This window comes from Ixodes scapularis, unplaced genomic scaffold, assembly GCF_016920785.2.
Source record: "Ixodes scapularis isolate PalLabHiFi unplaced genomic scaffold, ASM1692078v2 ptg000058l_1__unscaffolded, whole genome shotgun sequence".
NCBI lineage: Eukaryota > Metazoa > Arthropoda > Arachnida > Ixodida > Ixodidae > Ixodes > Ixodes scapularis.
The window spans coordinates 1126048-1150486 of NW_024609900.1; the positions used below are offsets into that span (position 1 = coordinate 1126048).

General features: G+C 47.4%; 1 non-coding gene across 1 annotated transcript; it reads right to left on the reverse strand.

The window, feature by feature from the left end:
• Positions 1–10511: 10511 nt before the first annotated feature.
• Positions 10512–18662, reverse strand: LOC115323962. Its single transcript, XR_005798549.2, has 3 exons — positions 18387–18662; positions 14156–14304; positions 10512–10928 (listed from the first exon to the last, which is right to left on the reverse strand). It is a non-coding gene; the product is annotated as an uncharacterized LOC115323962 (transcript).
• Positions 18663–24439: the final 5777 nt, after the last annotated feature.

The window sequence follows — 24439 nt, forward strand, 5'->3', positions numbered from 1 at the left end:
GGCTCCGATCTGCCCGAGAAAGCCATGACTGCACTCGTAGAGACTACCGGAGTTTCGAAAACCATGAGTCCGACGGACGTTCTTCGCGTTCTGATTCAGCTGTCCGTGCTGCACGGCCTTCACACACCGGTCAATATAATGGTGATCCAACTTTACGGAGAAAGCAACGTTTTCACCATGACCCCCGATGTGCACTCTACCTTCGCCGGAGGTAGATACGATTACGTGCGACAAAAAGTGCTCACTGCATACAACGAAATAATGCGAGTCAACGTGTCAAAAAAAGACATGTCGAAACTGCACTCGTCGTCACCAAACACGAAGCTAGGAAGTATGACGTGTAGCGATAGCTTTCAGGTCTTGCACACACTCGTTTCAGGCGTTTCCCAGCAAGAGTGGATCGCCATGGCAGCTCCGTTTCACGTCGGGCCAACACCGAGTGTTATGTGTTACTCGGACATCGACTTCATCGGGGAAATATTGCACGCCCTAACCTCAGAATCCGAACGTCGGGAAGTTCAGCTTGCTCTTCTCTTGGTCACGTGCAGCGTCGACCTCGTCTTGCGTCGCTACCCGCATCAACCGAACACCAAGTCTCTAATTTCGAGGTGCGAGAGTTGGACCAACCAACTGACGCCTCTCTGGAGAATCATCGCCCACGAACAACTAACGGATTCACGGAGGGACCGCGATGTGCGGGGCATTTTCGTCGCCACGAAGAAGGCCGTCATTGGTGACGTGCTGGAGCTCTTGCATCCTGCCGACGCGTCGGACGCTGAACACCTCCTGTCCACAGTACACCTTGTTCTACCAAAGCAGCTCATCCCCGATGATCTGCCGCTCCCAGAAGCCGAACCCAACTACTATCTGAACGCCCTTACAATGAAGCTGTACCGAGTCACTGTAGACAAGCGGCTTGAGGTGTTTGTCCTAGACCCGTATGAGTTCAACCACGCGTCGCTGGAGACGACCATCAGGCGTCTCCATAACGACGTCATTCTGGTGCCTTCCTTAGCCTACCCCTCGTTCAGGTTCGGCAACGACGTGGATCCCGCCATCAACGCGGCTACGGTGGGCGTGGAGATGGCTTTCGAGATGTGGAGTCTCGTGTTCGACTTCGACAACTGGTCCGAGGAAAGTGCCTCCAGAATACGAGAGCACATCGCTTGTTCTTCCGTCGGGATCTCGCGGGGCCGCACTTTGCACACCAAGGCCCGCCTGTCCATCAAATCGGCGTCCGCATCCGTGCGAGCAGTTGGCAGGCCCTGGCACCTGCCTCAGTACGTCTGGGGCCACAACCGTCTGTCCAGGGCACAGATGTTCTACATGAAGTTCGCCACGCAAAACTGCGCCCGGTGGAGGGGAACGAAATCGGTAGACGACGTGCTTACGAGCCTTCGCGACTTCAGAGAAACCTACAGCTGCCCCCTTTCTGCGAGCAAGGCCGTCAACTGTTCTTTCAATTACTAATTTTAGAGATTGCATCCAACCTATGTATTTCCGATTGATCCGTCCCGGACCGTCCGCTACACACCCATCTTGTTTGATGCAACGTATCGGTTATCTACTCTTGCCTAATGTACTTTAAAGAAAAACTCGGCGATCGAAATACTGGAATTTGAACGAAAGCTGCGAGTTTTACGCATAGCAGCCGACGCAGCCGATGCTGGGATCCATAGGGCCAATCAAACAGCTTCAAAAGTCAATAATCTCTGCTAGTCATTGTTGTGCGTTTGCCATTACCAACTAAACCAATGACGCAGAGTAAATGCGCCGTGATACTGCACTTTCGTTTCCATCCGTGTTTGGGTTTAGCCAGCAATTGCAAACCCACGAGAAAAAGAAAAAAGCGAGCGCCGTGACTATGCACTTTAGGCACTGCTTGATCGGGTCTACCCGATGGTAGCGTCAGCTGCAGTCGGGTGGAATGTGAAACGAAGTATAGGGCCTCTAAACTGGTCAAACAGAAAGTTGGGGCTTAAGTTGACGGAGCCCACCGATTGGCCTATCGCAACGATGACTTCGCGCTTTTTTCGCCGACGTCCATTCGACACGCTCCGCTATTTTTCAGCTCCAACTTTGTGTTTGACGAGTTTAGGGCCCAATGTAACTTCGTTTTGTTTGTCTGTGCAATTCCGGGCAAAATATAATGAATATTATATTATTTTGAGAAACTGTGTTTATTCTTACAACCAGAAGCCGGGGAAAGAAAAGTCATTATACGCCTCTTTATGTCTTTTTGTCAAGATGTAAATTCAAATTTTTAAAAATTATCTAGACAGAAAAATAATTAGCGTGCAAATTGTTATTAGGCAAAGTAAAAAAAAAAATTGTTTTGTTTTTAGTCGGTGACACGTTTAGTGTAAAGTGGAAGCTCCTCCCACCTCTTTCCATTTTACTCAACCTCTCACCGACCAAAAAGATATTTATGTGGATGGTTGTTTTAATCCCAGTACAGTTCTGTTCTTTGAAAACTGTACTGAGACAATAACTGGGGCTGTGTGGATATTTATACAGCGTGTTGTCGGTCAGCCATTTCAAAGTTGCGACTAGTCACTCGCTGTAGATGAGCAATTTAGCCAGTGCGGTACAACCGCACTGACTAAATTGACGTGAATGACGTTTTTGGTGTTTTTTTGACGGATTATAACTTTCTTTCTGTGTATCTTACAATTATAAAACTAATGTCATATTGGAGAGCTGTTTTTTTTTAAATACTTGAATGTCTCGATATTACGATTATTTTCAGTCGTTATTTAATTATTTAGCTTTTAATAAAGCACAGTCTCTAATATTGAAAAAAAAAATTCTCGAGTTAGAACGTCCCATCGCCCACGATATTTTACCTGGGCGTTCGGTTGGATATAATTAAATAAAAAATGAAAGCCGTTTACAACTCCCTGTAACGCCGAATTAGAGCGCAGCTCTTGAGGAGGAGGAGGGAAGGGTACTGGGGGGTGGGTCAAGTGACCTCGGGGGGCGGGGGGGGTCACGTGACCTTGGGGGTCACGTGACCTTGTGGGTCACGTGACCTTGTGGGAGTCACGTGACCTTGGGGCGTCACGTGACGTCGGGGGGTCACGTGACCTGGGGCCACGTGACGATACCGATGACGTCATCAGTAGCGTCACTGATGACGCCATCAGTGATGATGATGACGATGCGGATGCCGGTGACGTCATCAGTGACGTCACTAATGACGTCATCAGTGATGATGACGATGACGATGCGGATGCCGGTGACGTCATCAGTGACGTCACCGACGACGTCATCAGTGCCTATGACGTCAACGGGGGGTCACGTGACCTCGGGGGGTATCCCCAGGTCACGTGACCCCAGGGGGGGTCACGACCTGGGTAACCATCGTGACCCTCGTGAGGGTAACCCTAGTAACCCTTGTGAGGGCAACTCTCGTGACCCTCGTGAGGGTAACTCTCGTGACCCTCGTAAGGGTAACTCTCATAACCCTCGTGACCCTCGTGAGGGTAACCCTCGTGAAGGTTACCCTCACGAGGGTTACTAACCCTCGTAACCCTCAAAAGGGTTACCTTCACGAGGGTTACCCTCACGAGGGTTACTTACCCTTGTAACCACGAGGGTTACCCTCACGAGGGTTACTAACCCTCGTAACCCTCGTGAGGGTTACAAGGGTAAGTAACCCTCGTGAGGGTAACCCTCGTGAAGGTAACCCTTTTGAGGGTAACTAACCCTCGTAACCCTCGTGAGGGTTACGAGGGTAAGTAACCCTCGTGGCCCTCGTGATCCTCGTGAGGGTAACCCTCATGAGATTAACCCTCGTAACCCTCACGAGGGTTACGAGGGTTGCGGTTACGCCGACGCCGACGGCGACGCCGCTCAAGCCGGGAACGGGCCCCTAAGAGCTGCGCTCTAAAAAGTAAGCAACAAACTGTACAGATGATGTATACATTAAAATAAAAAAAAATAAAGTTTAAAATGGTAATAATTTATGGTGCTATAAAAATAAAATCTCGTCAAAATAAGGAGACATTAAATTACGAAGCATCCTTTGATATTACGTTTTCTAGAACTTCCATATTGATACATTACACGTTAAGAATGTTATTATACCTCAAACTTTCCCCAATCAGTTAAGGCAAATTACAGTTTCTTAATATAAAATACAGATGGCGACACGTGTTCAAGAACAGCTTGATGAGCATTTTCCGTCGTGTGCCGCTTGGAACGCCACGTGAAAGACAGAAAAAGCGCCAGATGTCAGGGTGTCAGAAGGCTGGATGCCCGCAGTGAGCGAGCCAGAGATGTCGGAACAAGCGCGAAGTTGCGGGTGCACCACAGCTGCTTTTGCGCTCGTTCTACTGTGCGTCCGCACACATGCCTAACGCGATCCAAATAAAATTGGCGCCATGAAAGCGATTCGACCAGTTGGAAACCGCCAGGTATGCAAAAATAATTGACTTTTTTTTTATCAATTACAGAAATAATTTTTGCAATCGAACTGTGCTTGTTCGAATGGTTCGACCAAGGCCTACTGTAATCCTGACCTGCCGACAGACGAGAGCGGCCGCGCGCGGTGTTTAGTACACACAGAATCCGCAGCGTTTCGTAACGCTATGAGTGCACGGCGCCACTTAGAGGTCTTTCTGCTTCGTAAGATATCTCCACGTCAATTTGAGGCGCGCCAGTCGCGGCTGCGCTATCTGGTCCTGACCTGTACGCGGAATGGCTCTCCTACCGCGATTTCGCCACTGCGCGTGTGAAATATTTTGCCACTAGGGCCGCCAGCTGCCGTCATAGTTATCGCCGCGCGCCAATTGCAGATGAGGCGTGGGTCGAACACGCGCGTACCTATTAGACAGCTTTAAAGGGGTAGTGAAACGAAATTTTAGCGCCGATCTTGTTGCATAAATATGGGCTAGGGAAAGGCACCACCTCGGAAATATAAATATTGCGCTGTAAAACACAGGAGAACTAATTTTAAACATAATTAGACGATTTCAAATTCTCATCTGGTGGATGGGGGGAAGTTCTCGTGACATCACTTGTGGCATAATAGCAGCGCCGTTCTGCGGCAATACGGCGTGCCGGCAGAATTCGCCTAGGTCTGAACGCGTTTGCAAAGCCTTGGCGGAGAAAGCCAAAGTGTAGTTGGCCACAGTGAGCTCGTTCTCGTTGCGGCTCTTTGCACGACACGACCCGAGCATGCTTCTGGCACGGCCGGTATTAGTTGCTGCGAGTCGCGAGCTGCGAGCCGACGTTAAAAAGGATATGTTTGAACTAGTGCCACTAAATAAGCTACGCTTCAGAGTAACGACACTTGGCCATATTGTGTCGTAAAATCATGGTTGCCAGTTATCTGAAGCTTTATCTGAAATGACAGGAAACGCCTTTCCGCCCTCCACAAATGTTTAAATAGTTCGTGACAGAGCAAAGCAATATTGCCTGACCTTTCCACAACCGAATCTAATGCTGAAGAAGTTTCACTTTTGAATCATGACGATCGGCAGTTGCGTCTGCTCTGCATACGAGCCAAAATGGCGGCGCCCACAACAATGCCGGGGAACGGAGTGCCGATACTCTAAGCGCAGCTCATTTAGTGGCTCTAGTTTGAACTACGAGGGTGTCAGCAAGAGCCACGCAAATACCTGTTCACACTCGGAGCGGACACGCGCGTTTGATCGAAGTGCTGGATTCGCTCTGTTAGACCGCGTTTCGGTAAGCGCTTCTGGACCGATCTTTTACGATTGCAACTCGATACTGACATGACACTCGGCAAAGAAAGGTTAGACCGACATCGCGTAGCTCCCACGAACTGCTCGACAGTAACGTAGCGTCGAGTCAGAATAAAAATGGCATACTAATAACAGAGTGTACATACCGAGTTGCGAAGGTAATCCGTATGGCGTTTATTTGAGCTCTATATCACACAAAACAAGGAGATAGAATCACTGAGAGTCCCTTTTCGACGACAGCGTTCGTCACCGCTGTCTCGGAAAACAAGGAGATCGAGATGACAAGGGGAAAATATTGACCTCTGAAATTTAGTTCAGGGATCAAACTACTCATCCGGTAAGGGTCCACAAGGGTCGCGCGGGCATATTCCATTCACCAGGCCAGCCGGTCATGGACAGACGGTCTTGGCCAAGGACCGCCGGAGCAACGGTGCGCCGAGTCGATGTTGCTGCTAGGCCTACTATATTCTGCCGAGCTCGCTCGGTCGACAGAATCGTGGCCGTTGTAGCTCTTCTCGTGTGTTTGTGGATCCTGCGTTCTTGATCGTCGTGGTCTGGTTTAAGTACTCCTTCCTTTTTTCTTGCTGGTTGAAGTCGGGACGCACGAGAAGAGCACGTAGAAAAATAAATGTCCGTTGGTGGCCGATACCAAGTAACTGAGCGACGCTGTCGGCCTTGTTGATTTGATCGTAAAAAGTGCGTAAGACAGCTTCGGAGCTGTCGTAGGATTCTGTCGTAACCTGCGCAAAGGTTACGACAATTTCGTTTCGAGAGTACGGGTTTTCTCTCAAATTTGTCGTACGCACTTTTTTCGTCGTGAGTTCGCTTTGAGAATCCGGCCTCAGAGCTGGTTTTGTCAGTGCTGCCGTGGTTGCCGACTTGCCGTGGTGCAGCGTGCGTGCAGCCCTTGCACATCTCAAACGGCCACGTTGTCACAGGTCGTAAATCGTCGACGCGCTACCAAGTGGCAACGCTCGTAACCACAACATTCACGCCGTAGCCTTTCCCGTCTGGCACAAGTGACGTCACGAATGCGCCCAATATCCCAAGACTCTCCGATGGCCCATTTTTTTGAGCGCGCGCCCAATCGGGCCCATCAGGGTGAAAAATATAGCCATCCGTTCAAAATACAAACACGCGATTATGATTTATGAATATCACTGATCATATTGAACCTATTTCTGACCATAATAGGTGTATTTCAAGTTTCGCTTCAGTATCCCTTTAATATGAGTGTGCGAGGGAGGATAACCGGTTTCATGGTTAGCATTATTTATTGTACTACTGCACTTTGGTGCTGTAGTACAATTTTGTTCTACCTCCGGGCACTGCACCCTCGCGCCCTAATAAGCCAGACAGAGGCGATTAAATCAACATTGAAAAAACTTTTATGGTCCTGCTACGAGCGAAAACGGTTGGTCCCGCCGCTGGCGCCGCTTTGCGGCGAGGTGGACCCCTGCGTAAGGGAAGGAAGAGCGGTAATCAGCTAGTGGCATGGGTGGCAGGCCGTAGGGAAGGCAGGCTGCATGCGAGCGGCGTGCGGGTCCCAGAAGAACTAGAGTTCCCGTATAGGCTCCCTACGGGAGCCAGAGTTGCGCGTTTGATTCCACGTGCCGCGTGCCGCCCTCGCCGCTATTCGCCGAGATCCGATCACGTGAGGAGCCGTATCAAGTGACGTGCAGCAAAGTAGACGTTGCACGCGCCCGGCCTACGTTCCGCGGCTTTTGAGCCTGCCGCGCGCCTCAAACGCGCGGCGCTGCTACTCGCCGAATTCAGTCACGTGAGGAGCAGTATCCACATGCCATGCATGAACGCGCAACTCTGGCTCCCGTACCGCTCATTCACACTGGAAGCGGATCCGCGTTCGCAAAGCGGTTGCGAACGGGGTTGTTTAAAGATTCAGTACAATTGCACGCGCACTCGATGACATCAAGTGCGCGTGCAATTGCACTGGATCTTTATACAACCGCGTTCGCAACCGCTTTGCGAACGCGGATCCGCTTCCAGTGTGAATGAGCGGGTAGGGAGCCTATAGACGCTTTCAGCACGCGCCAGATTGAGCCACCATAGTCGACCTTCTCTCGTTTTACCTAGATGCTGAGCCACTGAACCGGGGGTTGGCGAGACTCCACAAGAGCCTATGCTGGGCACAAGGACAGAGTAGCACTTAAAATGGCAATAACCTGTCCTGATGTGGCAATGATGAAGTCAAGCGAACGGAATAAGAGGAGACAAAAACTGAAGGTCGGCTATGGCGGCGTCCATGCACAGTTGCTGCAAAACGTCTATACAGGAACTCTAAGAAGAACCTTTACCGCGCGCCCTCAACGGAGAAACCAGGCACTCCGCCAGCGACAGCTGGTCCCACAGGGGGCCCTTCTGTCGGCAGGTCAGGATTCCAGTTGGTCGTGAGTTCGAGTATGTTTTGTTTCACAGCCATCTTTGAGACTTTTAAATGGCAATGATATTAAAACAAAACAGAAAACGTTAAAACGTCTCAGTGGCTTTGAGCAAACGCGCTGGCCAATGAATCCCTAGTTGTCAGGAATACCGACTGAAGTGCCCAGATTTTGACAGAGGTCAAACTGAGATTTCAGTTGCACGTCAAAAGATCTCAAATTAGTCAAAATAGACCCGCGAGATGTATATATATATATATATATATATATATATAGAACATCTAGAGAAACATGGCGACCACCATGACGGTGAGCTTTTGATGCTGTCTGATTGGTCTCATCAGCTCGTAGGGTCGATTGTGTCTGAACTTAAGGGGAAACAAAGTATAGCGGCAGTTGACCCGCTAGCATACAGCTGCAACAAAAAAAAGATTAGCACAAGTGACCGACGACCGGAGCGGCGGCAAAACGCGACAGGCGGCGCTATTGTTTCCGAGCTCGCCGATAGCGAGAGTGACAGTCACGTGCCGTGTCTCAGCGCTGAGGTGGCCGGCAGAAAGCAGCCCACCCTAAAGCACGCATTTCAAAAGCTATCTTGTGCGTCCATTCTCTGCCGGCCACCCCCGCGTTGAGGCATGGAACGTGACTTTCACTCTCGCTATCGGCGAGCTCGAGAACAATAGCGCCGCGTGTAGGGATTTTGCCGCCTCGGTCGTCGGTCACTTGTGCTAATCTTTTTCCGTTGCAGCTGTACATTATGATACTCCAATGCCGAAAAACAAAGGCCGTTGAGAGCGTGCAGAAAACTCGTGAAGTCGCAAAGTTTCAGCCAAGCGCTCGTCGCGGAGTGTATTGTTGGTCCCCGTTGAAACGCGTGGCCATAATGTTCCGCCGTTTGGTTTAACATTTGTTTACTCCACCGCACATGTAGTTGAGGAACAAAGCATCCCACATTAATGTATAGTGTATTCAAGTTAATAAAACTAATAGCACGCTAGTAATCGAGGGAGCACGGATGATAAATAATGCGACGCACTTTGTAACTTTCTTCTTCCGTTGCACACCCTCATTCGCCTCACCCACCACAGTGTCTTGTCTCACCTGGTTATCCCATTGGTAGGTGCGGCGAGAGAACAGATCTCGCGTCCAGCGTGTATCTGTGGAAACAATTTGCAGTTCCCGTATATTTTATTTCGCGCATTATTATTTGTTTGAAAGTTTTTGCCAACGTTGTGAGCGATCATTTCTAGTAGATATTACGTACATTTGATCTCTCAAATACTGCAAAACCTTTGCTCAATTCCAACGCAGTTCAAGGGTCACTTCATAGATGGCGCCAGCGTGCTAGGGTGTTTTCTTGTCGTAAGAGGTAACAAGAACTCGGTCGTAAGCAAACGCAAGCATGAGCGTACTCTCATAACATTGGTACGGGGACTTCTGCGTCGTAAGAATGGAAATTGATGTCGGTAACACGAAGTTCGTGACGAATGTGGTTTTATTGGTAGATTTTATAGCAAATGTGTCAGATTATTGGTAAATTGTATTTAGATAACAATACCAGAGAACAACTTATATCATCTAAAACATACAGTGTGTGTATGGTAAACAATGATGACTATAAATACCGGGCGAGTGGATGAAACGACATAGAGGTGATGCACTATATGGAGACGACTGGACTCTGACAGATTACTGAAAACAGAAGTGAAATATTAACACCCCGTATGGAACCTCAGTAAAAAGTTTCTTTGCTCGGCACACTTCTTAATGACTTCAATTTTGTTGCCGTAGAAAAAATCCTACATGAGCTCTTCCGCTGTCTGCATTTGAAACATTTGTTTTATCTAAAGGAATTGGACAGCGCGGGTTACGGGGTTCAGTTTGATCAAGGGCAGTACTTTGGATAATTAAATTCCTCGACGTCCGAACAACTTCCCTCGATGACCCCTATGAAACATAATAATAATTTATATATATAGGCTGCCGTACTCAAAGAACTCTTTTTTTCCTGACGAGGTTGCAATAAAGCTCTTGATACTCGCCACCAATGCCCTCCAATAAACCCTTTTCAAAAGTACACGCCCTCTCGTAGTTACAGCGCCAATTACACGAATCTGTCATTGTTTGGGCACGCAATTTGAGCATGTATTGAAAATTAAAGGTCGCGTCAGCGTACGGCGTGAAGTCGTCTCAGCTCGTATCGACAACGAGTGCGGCGTCAGCCTTCGGTGGAGACTCAGACTCAAGCACACTCTTCGTGCCCCCAAAAAAGGAGATCGCCAGTGTTGCTCGATGGAGTTTTGAAGATGGTCTATTAGGGCATTTAAATGCGTTGTACTTTTTGTTGTTGTCGTTTTGTTATCGAATAATCGGGTAATTTTATAACGAAAGATTACTTAAGTGGTCATTAGTGATTTTTTATTAAATTAATTTGTGCGAGAGAAATGTTGAAGAGAGACAAGAGGTGTTCTTTGTCCAAAGGGACCGACTTGCGCATGTCGGGCGATGGATATAGAAAACGCTGTGTTGTCCATTTCGTATAAATTCAAATTGCAAATAGCACAGAGGTTTCTCGGAGGTGCACACAGAAGTTCTTTTTTTTTTTTTCATATTTTTTTTATATTTTTACGATTTGTCTGTCGTGGCACAGTTGAGCATTTACAGGGTCGACGCATTCGCTGGCTCAGTTGCTTTCGGGTTGTACTCGAAGCGAAGACGACAATCAGCGCGGCTGTTTAGGGTAAGCACCTTGCGGAAAGGAGTGGGTCCCTGGTCCCGTGGTCACCTGGTGCGGTACCTGGTGCACCAGCGTTGTCTGCTACTGAAACAAACCGAAAAGTCAGGTCCATTAATTATTTATGGGTTAGAAGTTGTAACGGTGTAAAACGATGCTGACAAAAAGCTGGGAGTGTAGTGAAAGCGCTATAGGTTCTAGGTAACTAACCCAGAATGGGTCACTTAAAGGCCGACGATCAGACTCGAGATTCTGCAAGGCAGAAGATCCTCCTCACCATAGGGGAAAAGGGAGCAGGCAACGGTGGCGAGGATAGAAGGAGGGAGAGGTGCAAGGGTAGGAAAAGTGGAAAGCGCGAACTGGTCGCCGGTCTTTAAGAACGTAAATTGCTATCAAGGAACTTTAGAAGTACTACATAAATCAAAAATGATGCCGAAATTGTTTCTATCGATGCGGAGATGCCTGACTAAATGCGTTAGCATTTAGCGCAAGGGTTGGACTCGCGGCGAAAGATAAAAATTCCGACCCCGAAGCGTTTTTCTTTTTTTTTTAAGTTTTTACGGTTTGCATGGTTGTCTTCGGGGAGCCGGTTTGTTCTCTCGGGCGTCGGTGGTTTCGGTATGCAGCCACCACCGCTGCCCTTCGTTGCGCAGTTGCAAAGAGGGAAATGCGTGGCAAGTGTTACTATTTCCTAGCTTAAAATTTAGTTTTGAGGCAGAATTTATAAGAATGTATGCATATGATATTAGACGCATTTTGGAATTGTGCACTTCTACTTGCATAACTTCGTGGTGCTGCATTCACTATGAAAAGTACTACAATTTTAACGGGTTTTCGTCTTATATAAGTTGGCGCTAAGTCAGGTTTTAAATACGCCTGTGCGGAATAGACCCTTTCTAGAGTTCCTGTATAGGCTCCCTACGGGAGCCAGAGTTGCGCATTTGTTTTCCCCGCGCCGCCACGCCGCTATTCGCCGAGATCCATCACGTGAGGAGCAAAGCATCTGGTCGCGTGCAAGAAAGCCACCTTTACGGTCGCTCCGCCGACGTTTCTCTTGCCCCGGCGTATGTTTCCCTGCTTTCCGCCTCCTTTTCCTCCTCTCCTGTTTTCCATGCGCGGCGGCGCGCGCGGCGCCGCTATTCGCCAAATTTAGTCACGTGAGAAGCAAAGCATCCATCTCGTGCGGGAAAGCCGGCGCTACGGTCACGCGCCGAGGCTGAATGCGCAACTCTGCTACCGTAGGTAGCTATACAGGAACTCTAACCCTTTCAGGAATTCAGTGCCATCTGGTGACTCAAATGGCGGTTTTAGCTTTTACCGTACTAATGGCGGCAATGAACCTGTGTTCTGCAGTATTTTATGGGGCACCGTCACTTTCGCAAGCCATTGGTAAACGAGAATGTGTGCTGCAGTGCACAGTTTTTTTCCAATCTCTTTCAGTGTCGGCGGTGAGAAAAATGCAACCATTCAGAGCAAAGCACCAACCCACACAGACGCCTTGATTAAGTTCTATACATCGAGGGGCTTTGAAGCAGAGTGTGTACTACTAACATATTGACTGGGCCAGAGTTAGAAATGAACCCTTACGCAGCTGTTGCATCCAATTCCTGCTTCACGTCACGCTAAAGTGTAGAATGTACAGGCCCCGAATCATTTGCTTAGGAGCATCTTCAACTTCTTCCTTCATCAGTAAACAGAAGGCAGCCATTAGTATAGCAGATATGCCATTTTTCAGATGATGATGATAGTAATCAAAGTCGCCAGACTGAATTCCTGAAAGGGTCTATTGCGGTTTGCAATTACTGCAGCCTCAAACTTCCTTTTTTTTTTCGGACTAGATTTATGTTTTGCGTAAACGAGCCACGACAAAGATTGCGCCATGTGAATTACAACTCCTGACTCTGAAGTCGGGATTGGTACTTTCCTTGAAAAGTACCAGAGAAAAAAAAAATGCTGTAGAAAACTACAAGTATATGCTCAGAAGATATACTTCAAGTAAAGTACAGGTTTTCTAAACCTACTTGAAATAGTACTTTACGTAGCATGTGCTTAAAGTACTTTCCATCACTGCTTGTTTACTGTTTTTATGTAAAATCTTCGGAGGAATTACTAAGGTTTCTCGGACAATCTTCGAATCTTGGAACACCTGCATATTCTGCGTTTCAGGAAGAAAGGCAACGCAAAGAGGTCGCCTTGGCGTTGCCCTATAGCACGCGATTCTTTAAGTGACAGCACAACCTTTTGGAGCACCAGATGAGCTTCAGAGCGGGTTCTGCACTTTGATGCCTCCTTTGAATGGGGATGCTGTGTGTATATCTCTTGTAGTGGGCGAAAATTCCGACTCTGGGTAGAAGCGGGGACTAGCCCTTTCTTCAAATGCGTCAAGTCTCCTTGAGCTTCGGGACATAAAGGAACACCAATCTTCGGCGCTCATTCTATTTACTCGGCGTCACTTGCGGCATGCCTCTCCGCCCCCCTCGTCTCGTAGCAGGATTGTTACAGTGGAGGGCTCGTGAAAAGTTCAAAAGATTTCGGACCTTCCAAACCACTACCCCCCCCCCCCCCCTTTCTCCTCCTGTCTACACCACATGCTTTCCCCTCTTTGCAAATATCAGTTGACCATCCAACATCTTATCTCTTTTTGTGCTGTAATTTTTGCTGATAAGAAAGCCTACCACTAAAATTCAAAAGTAATTTGTATTTTGAGTGAAAGATAGTCGGGAAAAGTAATTAAAGTAAACTGCTCATTACCGAAGAAAAAATGTAATTGAAAGTTACTAATCTACTCAGAGGAGTAGTTAAAATACAGTAACTTGAGTAGAGTGGTTGAACTACGTTCAAGTCCACTTGTGGGCGCCATCTTTGTAGCAAAGAGCCGGTCCGGCGAAGAGCAGCCGTTTCCAAAACGCGCTTCTGAAAGTGCCGCTGCTTTGCCCCAGGTGCTTGACGGTCACGCATGATTGTGTATACACATGCGGCCTCTTTTTTACTGAATCGTTGAGTGCAGAGATATCTTTTTTTTTTTTGTTCAATGTTAACGTCTTTGGTGTATTTCATACGCTGACCTTTCAAGACTCGTAAACTACGGCATCAATCTTGTAAAAAAAAAAGGCCAATTTTTTAAGCGATAACCGTCTTCGGAATCATCCCGGCATTGAAGTTACGGAACGGCCCGACCCCTTTCACTCTCAGCATATTTTGCGACCACACAGCGCAGTGTGCCGCGACTTCAGCGATCCGGCCGTCGATCACTTGTGCCAATCTGGTTAAGTGCCGACAGTACATCCTTCGAAAAGGTGTAGAACGCCCACCGTGTTTCTCCTTGCGCACACTCCCCGGCAGCAAAAGACGCAGCAGACGGTCACGCAGACGAGAAGCACGACCAGTCCCACCGCAAGGCCGGCGATGATTCCCGGAGTCCAGGACAAGGAAACATTAGAAGTGATTTTAGTGGTTTTGCCTGTGGATGGTGCCACATATGTTGAGGGACACTTCTTCGCAACTGGGGACTCGCAGCAGTAGGTATACGAAGCAGTGGGCAGTCCTAACTTAAAGGGGCCCTGCAAGGACTTTTTACTGTTTTTTTTTTAATTTGCACCGAACCTGAGCGGCACTGAACGTGGTAACTTAGTGAAACTTTTCTTTTCGCGAAATTCGCTTTATTTTAAAAGTTATAGGCAATTTAGAATTACAAAAACAAGTAAAAAATAACCTCCTTCATGACGTCGTAGGTCCTGGCTTGAGTGGCCGTGAACTAGAGGAGGAATAGTGAGCTCATCGAGCGCTCACGGCCGCCGTGTCGACGGCGCCAGAGGGCGCCACTAAAGCATGTTCTGGATAGGCTGTATGCAGCGGGCAGCCAAAGCGGCTTTCATTGCGTTTGCTGCGCGATTAAACACTAATTCGGCATGACACTTCATTGGCCACAAACGACAGCAAACACGGGGTAAAGATCAGTTCAGAATGGGATGCACTTCGCGCTGCCATACCGCGAAACGGCCAAACCGCAAGACAAAGCCTCTCACCAAAGGCCTTCGGAACGCTCGGGGCCGGTTGGATCCTCCTGTCCATACGACTGCAGCGCCACCGCTCCTTTCTAGTATGCGCCGCTTTTCCACCGCTTGGCGGCGGGTATGTTGACGGGTCATTTCTTGTTTCCGTATACTTTATAAACTGTATTTCTTTCTTTTTTTCATCTATAATAGTGAACAACTACTTTTATAAATAATTGAAACGGATCGCGCCACTTATATTTTGTATTTCGACCAAAAAGAAGTTTTTAGTGGCTCTGACCAGTAGTAAGCCCAGGACCAAAGACGTCACATTTTGCGCCTTTCGGTACCGTGAGTCGCCCTCGTCGGTGGATGAGGTTTCCGTGTCGTCCGGTTAAAATATAGCGCACTGATATTAGCTACTCTTTCCGTGCCCGCTGGCTTGCCCGAACACCAAGAGACGTGGAAACCGCATAAAAGGTAAACGCTTAAATATGATTGCAGGGCCCCTTTAAGATCATGAGCGATTGACAACTTTCACCGACGCCTAAAGGATGGTTCACATACGCGTTTGACTATGACCACCTGTGCCAGAACCAGTTTCTTTAAGCTTACGACCGGCAGCCGGCCGTAGGCAGTCGCGAGTGTGTGAACCCGCGCTTAAACGATTTAAGTATCCTGTCCCAATGTGCATATACTGGATTTCCCAAGGAGCGGCCAGGCTCTTTAAAGGCCTGTTCACACATACAGCGGAGCGCTAAGTTAGCGCTACGTGAGCGCTCCAAGGAGCGCTCATGTGGCGCTTCCTAGCGCGTGACTTAGTTCTACATAGCGCGCGATTAGCGCTTCTGTAGCGCTCCAGTAGCGCCTTATTAGCGCTCCAGTAGCGCCTTCTTAGCGCTTCAGCAGCGCCGTGTTAGCGCTTCAGTAGCGCTTCTTGTACCGCGGTGCAGCGGATTAGCGCCTGCACTACGGTTCCGGTTCCTGTGGTTGGATGTGCATCAGCAGCACCATGGCGGACATGTGGAATGCTGAAATAGAAATGCGACAAATTCTCTTAGATACGCGATTAATGCGTATGTGTGTTGACGGCTTATCGCCCAGAAGAGCCCTCTGGGTGCGCGAAATCTTTCGCCACTGAGATACCGACGGGTACCCGGCGAACCTTGTTTATAGGCGGAGGGACCGAGACACAGAGTTCTTTCGAAGGCGATTATTTTTAACAGCGTGTCTTTGAAATCAGGGTCACGCACATCAAATAGAAAGCGATGAGGTCGTACCCAATCAATTAGTCCCTCAGAGTCCATGAATCTGGATCGCCTGCCCGACCCTTTGCTTGGAAAGCGCCTGTTTTACTTCCTCTTCTTTCAATGCCAAAGGAATCGCCGTGCACGTGCTGTTCCGCAGCAGCAAGCACGGCACAAGGAGCGTGAGAGCGCTAACAAAGCGCTTCTGTAGCGCAACAGAGCGCTAACAAAGCGTTGCTGAAGCGCTAACAGAGCTCTACTGAAGCGCTAATCGAGCACTACATCACGCGCTAGGAAGCGCCTCATGAGCGCTCCTTCGAGCGCTCACGTAGCGCTAACTTAGCGCTTCGCTGTATGTGTGAACCGGCCTTAAATCGACCGCAAAATTCCGTTTCTTAACCTATCGGGCTACGACTTTGTGCGGCGTTGCCCACAGATGGTGCATTTTTTTTTAGAGCGCAGCTCTTAGGGGCCCGTTCCCGGCTTGAGCGGCGTCGGCGTCGCCAAGGTCACCCCAAGGTCACGTGACCCCCAGAGGTCACCCCAAAGTCACGTGACCCCCAGAGGTCACGTGTCCCCTTCCCAAGGTCACGTGACACCCAAAGTCACGTGACCCCCCGAAGTCACGTGACACCCCCCCCCCCCCCGAGGTCACGTGACACCCCCCAGGGTCACGTGACCCCCGCCGAGGTCACGTGACCTCCCCGATGACGTCGTCGTCACTGACGACGTCACCGGCATCCACATCGTCATCATCACTGATGACGTCATCCGTGACGTCACTGATGACCTCACCGGCATCCGTATCGTCATCATCACGGATTACGTCATCAGTGACGTCACTGATGACGTCACCGACATTCGCATCGTCATCATCGCTGATGACGTCATCTGAGTCCGCATCGTCATCGTCACTGATGACGTCATCAGTGACGTCAGTGATGACCTCACCGGCATCCGCATCGTCATCGTCATCATCACTGATGACGTCATCAGTGACGTCACTGATGCCGTCACCGGCATCCACATCGTCATCATCACGAATGACGTCATCAGTGACGTCACTGATGACATCATCGGCATCGTCACGTGACCCCCAAGGTCACGTGACCCCCCCCCCCCCCCAGGTCACTTCACCCCCCAGTACCCTTCCCTCCTCCTCCTCAAGAGCTGCGCTCTAATTCGGTGTTACAGGGAGTTGTAAACGGCTTTCACTTTTTTATTTTGTAAAATTTGCAAAGAGCGAATTTACCTGAGGAAAAAGTAAAGAAAGAAAAGTCTTAGCTCCTATGGAAACGCAGCGACGCCACCGGTCTTGATACAATACGGCGCCTTTTTCCACGGGAGACAAGAGATGGCGCAAGCGTTCGCGACGCCAATTGCCGCCAACGAACGAGCATACGGCGCCGGAGCCGACGTTTTTAGCAGACAATCTTTTCGACTCAAAAGCGGCGCGCGTTCCGCAGGCGGCAACAGAACCAAAGACAGACGTTGTAACAAAAAGGAAGTGCAAAGCAGACAACATCAGTACCTCGAAGAAAACAGTCAAAATATCCCGACAAACCATTGTTTTAATCGATTATGTGTCCATTCCATGTGTTTTATTAGTAAGGATGATAAAATATTGCATTGGCAACCGATATCAAAAAAGCTCGCGCCGCTTTTGAGTCGAAAAGATAATCTGTTAAACCTCCCATTCGGGAGGTTCACTGGATCGTTCCGAAGACTCCGATAACGATACCCGCGATAATCCTCGTCGCCTTTGCACGCGCATCGTACGTGGTTATCGGGTATCGCTATTGGAGGTATCGGAACGATATCTACTAAATCTCTTTAAAATATAGTTTTTATACAGCCTTCCGTTACTTCCGATAGTGATATACCCGATGACGACATGCGCAAACGCGTCGCCAGAGAATAGATTTTTAGTAGATGGTTCCTTTGACTCTGATAACGATACCCGATACTTCGCCGCCGCCTTTGCGCATGCATTGCATCGTTATCGGGTATCGTTATAAGGTGTTTCAGAAATATCGAAACCCTCTGCTCAAACTATCTAGTATCGGATATTGTTATCGGAACGATCTACTAAAACTCACGATTCAAGCCAGTCCAATATGCCACGCGGGTAGTCTCACGTAAGCTATAGAGGAGGGGCGCACCGACGCGTGGGACGCGAAATCACGTGACGCGTTCACAGCATAGGATTGGCTGGGATGGCTTGTAGCGTCCTCTGCGGTCAATCGTCGAGTTTCACAAAAAATAAATTAAAAAAGAAGAAATAAAATCGGGTTGACCCTTACACTCAATGCCGCCGCCTTCCAGTGGCCTGCAGATCACTTCGCGGTGCTCCGACGTGTAGTTCCGGAACTCCTTTTTGTTTGCAATGCCATGGATGGAGTCCAAGCCGGCTGGTCCTCCGCTTGAAGTCAAATCCTTCAGTCGCAGCGCGGCGCCTTCCAGGCTGGCACACTTGGCAGTGGCCAGGTTGCTCAAGACAGCAGCAACCAATACGCACCACGATCGGTAATTCATGGCTCGGGATTCGAGATGTCTATATATGGGTCGGACGAAGCAGCTGATAGCTGTGAAGGAAAAAAACAAAAGAGATTGACAGCAACTTTGATTTATATGTCCAATTATCAGGCACGTAGCCAGGGCGGGGGGGGGGGGGGGGGGAGAGGAGGCCCAGTAAAATGGAAGATTTCGGGTTGGGGGGGGGGGGGGCATGGGGCCCGGCCCCTTCCCTCCCCCCCTTCGAAATCTTTCATTTTGCTGGGGCCTCCTCTCGCCCCTCCCCCTCATGCAGCGTTTTGTCATGGGCGCCCCCCCCCCCCCCCCTCCAAATCAAAATCCTGGCTACGTGCCTGCCTATAGACCCTTCCCGGAATTCAGTGCCATCTGCTGACTCAAATGGCGGTTAATCTTTTACTATACTAATTGCGGCAACGAACCCCAACAAACAAACAAACAAACAAACATGAACCTGTGGTCTGCAGTATTTAATGGGGCACCATCACTTAAAGGTGAACGGTAAACGAGAATTTGCACTTCACTACAATTATTTTCAATCTCTTTTAGTGTCAATAGGCCTGTAGCTCTCAAGTTTTGAGCAGCGTTCCAGGCGAGCAAAATCGAATATTTGGCTCGCGTTTGCGGCAATGCGCTTCCCCACTACAGTTTGTTTTTTAGACTTCGCGTTCCATTCTAAGTGCCAGCGTAGCAGAGGCTACAAGACCGAGCAGCTAGCTTTCAGCATCCCTGCCAAGCACGCGCGCTCGTGCAGTGCGAGCGTCGTTCACGAAGACGTGCTTTTGCGAAAAGCTTCGGTTTCGCTATCACGTGAAGTGAAACATTCGTGCTCTCGGAAGATATGAAAGAAAGCAAAGATGAAAAGAATGTTTAATGGGACGCGAGCTGTATAATTTTTTTCTTTCTATATGTTTTGTTACCGCGGATCTACAGATGCCTGGTAACAACCTTCTATTCGAATGTGGCACGTGCAACATCGAACATCACAGCGCCACACGGATGGTGCAGCGAGCATAACATGGTCGCGTCTTGCGCACGCGCTTGCGCCCCCTGCCCCAGAACAACGGGTCTATGGCGAAACAAATGCAGCCAGTCGGAACGAAGCGCCAATCCACATAGACGCCTTGATAGAGTTCTATACATCAAGGGGCTTTGAGGCCGATTGACTGCTACTAACCGATTGACTGGGCCGAGTTAGAAACGAACGCTTACGCAGCTCTTACGTCCAATTCCTGCTTCACGCCGCGCTAACATCGAGAATGTATAGGCCTCGAATCATCTGCTTAGGAGCATCTTCAACTTCTTCCTTCATCAGTAAACAGAAAGCCGCCATTAGTATAGCACATATGCCGTTTTCAGATGATGATGATAGTGATCAAAGTGGCCAGACAGAATTCCGGAAAGGGTCTATTATTATACATGAAACGCAGAATTTGAGGAGCGATCGTTTAATTTTGTTTAGAAGACATTAAGCCGTCGTTTCAGGGGTAGGGAGTTTTCGAAACTAACTTGGTGCAAAAGTCGCTTAACGTCGAATTTCCCGCTAAATTTGGGAAAGACTAAGTTGGTGTAATAGGTCACGCGACGTCAGGTCACGTGTATTATCCATTACGGCAGACTTCTACGTAGTAGTTCAAATACTCTACCCAAGTTACTGAAGTTTAACTACTTTTCTGAGTAGTGTATTAACTTTCAATTAAACTTTTATTGTGGTAATTAGTTTAATTTAATTACTTTTTCTGAGTAACTTCCACTCAAATTACAAATTACTTCTGAATTTTAGCGATGGGTTTGCTGGTTAAGAAACATTCTTGTACAAAAATAGATAAGATGCTGGTAGATCAACTGATATTTGCCAAGAGGGGAAGCATGTGACGCAGGCAGGGGCTGGGGAGTGGTTTGGAGGGCCCGAAATCCTCTAAACTTTTTACGAGCCCCCCAATCTAACAACCCTGCTACGAGGCGCGGGGAACGCACATTCAAGTGGCAATTGAGGTTCAGTAAATGAGGGATTAGCGCCGAAGATTGGAATTTCTGTGTGTCCCGAAGGCTCAAGGAGACCACGTATTTAAAGAAAGGGTTTGTCCCCGTTTCTCCAGAACGTAAAAACTCTCGCCGACTGCAGTGCAGCCTCGCTCAAAGGATTCAACAAAATGAAGCACTCGACCTGAAGCCAATCTGGTGCTCCCGAAGTCTGTGCTGTACACGAAGGATCGCGTGCTAAAGGGCAACGCAAAGGTGACCTCTTTGCGTTGCTTTTCCTCCCAAACCTCAGCATATGCAGGTGTTTCAAGATTCGAAGATTGCTCGATAATCTTAACAATCTCCTCAACCCTTTTACAAAAACAGAAACAAAAAAACCCGGTAAATTGGGAAGTATTTAAAGTACTATTTCAAGTAGGATTAGAAAACTTGTATACTTTACCTGAAGTACATTCTCTGAGCATGTACTCGTACTTTACTAAAGTATTTTTCTGATAATTCCCGATGAAAATAAAATTCCCTACTTTAAAGTACATTCCCCAAATATGAAAAAAAAAAAAGGTGTATTGTTATGTGAAAACGCGCTATCGTCTGTCGAGACGTCATCTGGTCATTTTTCTGTGTGAAGTGATGGCCGCTATAAGTCCGATACAAATAAGTGCCTTATAAGTGTATTGCGTTAAATAGTTCGTAAGCGAAAGTCGAACAACTACTCTGTGGCGGCTTGACTTTATCCAATATTTGCCGCCATTTCCGAGAAAACCTTAGGCTCCTCCGATTACTCCAGGGGTAATGCATACCATTTAAAATAAAGTTAAAAAGTATGTTGTATTTGTAGTACTTTAATTCGCGTCCACTGCACCCGGTGTACTTAGTATACTTGAATAGCATAACCTCTAATTGACTTTGTACTTTACTTATGAGTACTTTTTAGATCTACTTCACACAACACTGTAAAGAAGCGAACACTGCCTGCAAAATCAAGCTCAGGCAGTGCTAAACCTCAAAGTAGAAAGGATACATCCGCAGTTCATCATTGATCATAGAACAAAAAAAAGTACAAAACAGTTAATCACACAGAAGCAGAACCAGCTATTAAAGCATTTATGTGAAAACAGAAGCCGCTTTCTTTTTGGCTAGCAGAATTTCGCTAACGGATCAAAACATTTATGCACTTTCTTGGTATTATTAAAAAAACAATATAAAAATATCTTCGAAATTAATTTGCTACTTTTTGTTACGGTAGTTAGTAATTTACTCAATTACTTTTAATTTGAGTAATTTCTACTCTACTCAAATCACGTTTGAGGCGAATACTCAGCAACTTGACTTAATTACTTTTTTGAGTAACTTGTACATGTCTGCATTGCGGGCGCCGCCATTTTCGTGCTTGGAGCAGAGGGGGCGCAATGCTGATAATTACGATTTGAATAGGCCACTTCCGGAGCTTTTGGTCAAGCTGTCAAAAACACGCAAATAACTTTTTTTTTTATTGTCACCGACCGTTTGAACATTTTTTGAGAACGAAAACCCGTTTTCCGCGATTCCAAATGCAACTTCTGACGACTAACAACCGTAGGCGTAAGCGCCAATACGGCAGCGGAAGGGGAAGGGCCAGAGGAGCCCACTGGCTATATCCAGAATCCAAGTTTTCGTGTTACAAAAAAAAGCCGAAAGAATCCAATCTAATTCAATGGCTAAACTTCGCTAACTTAAAGCGTAGCTTTTTTTTTTTTTTTTTTTTTTTTCATTAGCGGGACGTTTGTTGGTTGTCACTTCTAGGCCCTTTTTGGACCACAAAGCCGGGGCCCTAAGCTGGACGCTTGGCGAAAACGACGGCGAGAAATTTGGCGGCCGAGATTGGCCAATGCCACACTTGACCTTGGCGCCGGCCAATCATAGCCGCCGAATTTCTCGCCAACTTTTCCGCCAAGTGTCCAGATTAGGGCCCCAGCACATTATTCAAGTTGACTATGACGTCACTAAGTACTTACCAAACAGGTTAGAGCTAGAATTGAAGCGAAATTGCGGTTGCTTCATCAAAATTAGTATTCTTTTTTTTTTTAACATGGCACAAGACACATGGACGACTGAGCGGCAGGTTCTTTGTAGAATGCGTCGCAACGTAATGCGGAGCGTACGTTTGTCTGCTTCTAGCACAGGGATTGTGAAGATGTCGGAACGCCGAGCTCTTATTGACTGATCGAAAAACAAAATAGTGGGTAGACCTCAAGGCTGCTAGCATTGAGGTCTACCCACTATTTTTTTTTTCCTTCAGCCAATAAGAGCTCTGCGTCGTTCTGATGTCACCGCAACTCCTACGCAAAAAGCAGACGACTTGCTCTCCGCGTTATATAGAATCATGAACTTAAGTGGCTACCCTTTCCGCAATTGGCGCATTGGCAATCTTAACTCTGCGTATTGGAATTTTTTTTTGGTACATCTGTTCGGTTTTTAAAGACGCACTGAACTCCCAAAACCCTTTTAGTGAAGTGTACGGATCAGTGTCTCAAAATAAACTTTTCCCAAAATAAAATATTCTAGCACAACAATCAAGTCCCGTGACTTCTTTGAACCGATTTTGAAGAAATTGTGTTATTTTCGGTCGATGCGCCAAAATCGAACCCACGGTCTCGCAATCGCTCCTTGCTCAAAAGAAGCCTCAAATCGTAAATACTGCCTTCTGTTTTTTCGCTCGTTATTTGTTTTAAAAAGGCACGTGCTTGTTTTTTTTTTTTTTTTTTTTTTTTTTTTACAAACGTGTTTATTTTAGGCATTCAAAATATTTTAGAAGTTCAATGTTCCTTTAACCATAACAGACGACAAGAAAAGAAACATCCTCCCTTCCAAACACACTCAAAGCAACGTTTCAGAAAGTCCCACTAGTGCGGTTGGCTTAAACTAAAACGTCTCTTTTCATTGGGGAGAAAAAGCAAGTTCGCTCTACTTACTTTTTTCTTCTCCCACCGGCAAGTAGTCGCCTCGTGAAACGTGCGCTGTCTTGTGCGATATTGAGTGCTGTAGTAGCCAGAGTCACTCTAAGGGCCGGCTGCGGGCACCGAGGCCCAGTCTGACCTTCGCCTCGTTATACAGGAACGGCAGCTTTATCTTATCTGACTCTGACGTCGCGGTTCAAATGAACGCGCTTCGTAAGAAATGCTGCGATTGTGTTACTGAAATAATACTTAAAAAACAAGCGAGCTGGTGATGATTCATGGTAATAAAACCCGAGACTCAGGACCGTCGTGTTAATCTGCAAAGTAGTTACTGTATGAGAAGAGTGTTTTTTTCTAGCGTACGTGATTTTTTTTGTCTGTGTGAGGGTGGGGGGGGGGGGAGGAGGGTTAAGTAATAGGGGACTAGATCTCTTATTAATAATTTAGGCACGTTTATTTTTATTATAAAGGCAATTAAAAATTTTCAGCCGGCAAACCTGGCTGCTCGATCTTTTCTGATATCGGTCTCCTATGAGTTAACCGTTTTGCACGATGTATTTCTTAGAATTTATACTTTATTCCTACTGTTTGTGCATTATCGTTTCCTAGCTGTTATGGCACTCATTAAACAAATGTGTATAAAAACAGGGGTAACTTTATAACACAAAGTCTGAATAGCTTCCAGTGGAGAACACCGCCTGCCTTGTTCCCATATTCAATCATCTAATGCCACTTGATTGTAAGTTAATGGGTTCTTTTTTTACGATTGGGGGTCTGAAAGAACAACGGGTTATAATACCCGGACTTTATTTATTTATTTATTTTTTGTTACAAGAACGCATTAAAATATTCTCAGAATTTTAAAGAATTGTGAATCTAACACAAATAAACTCCGATATTTTCTC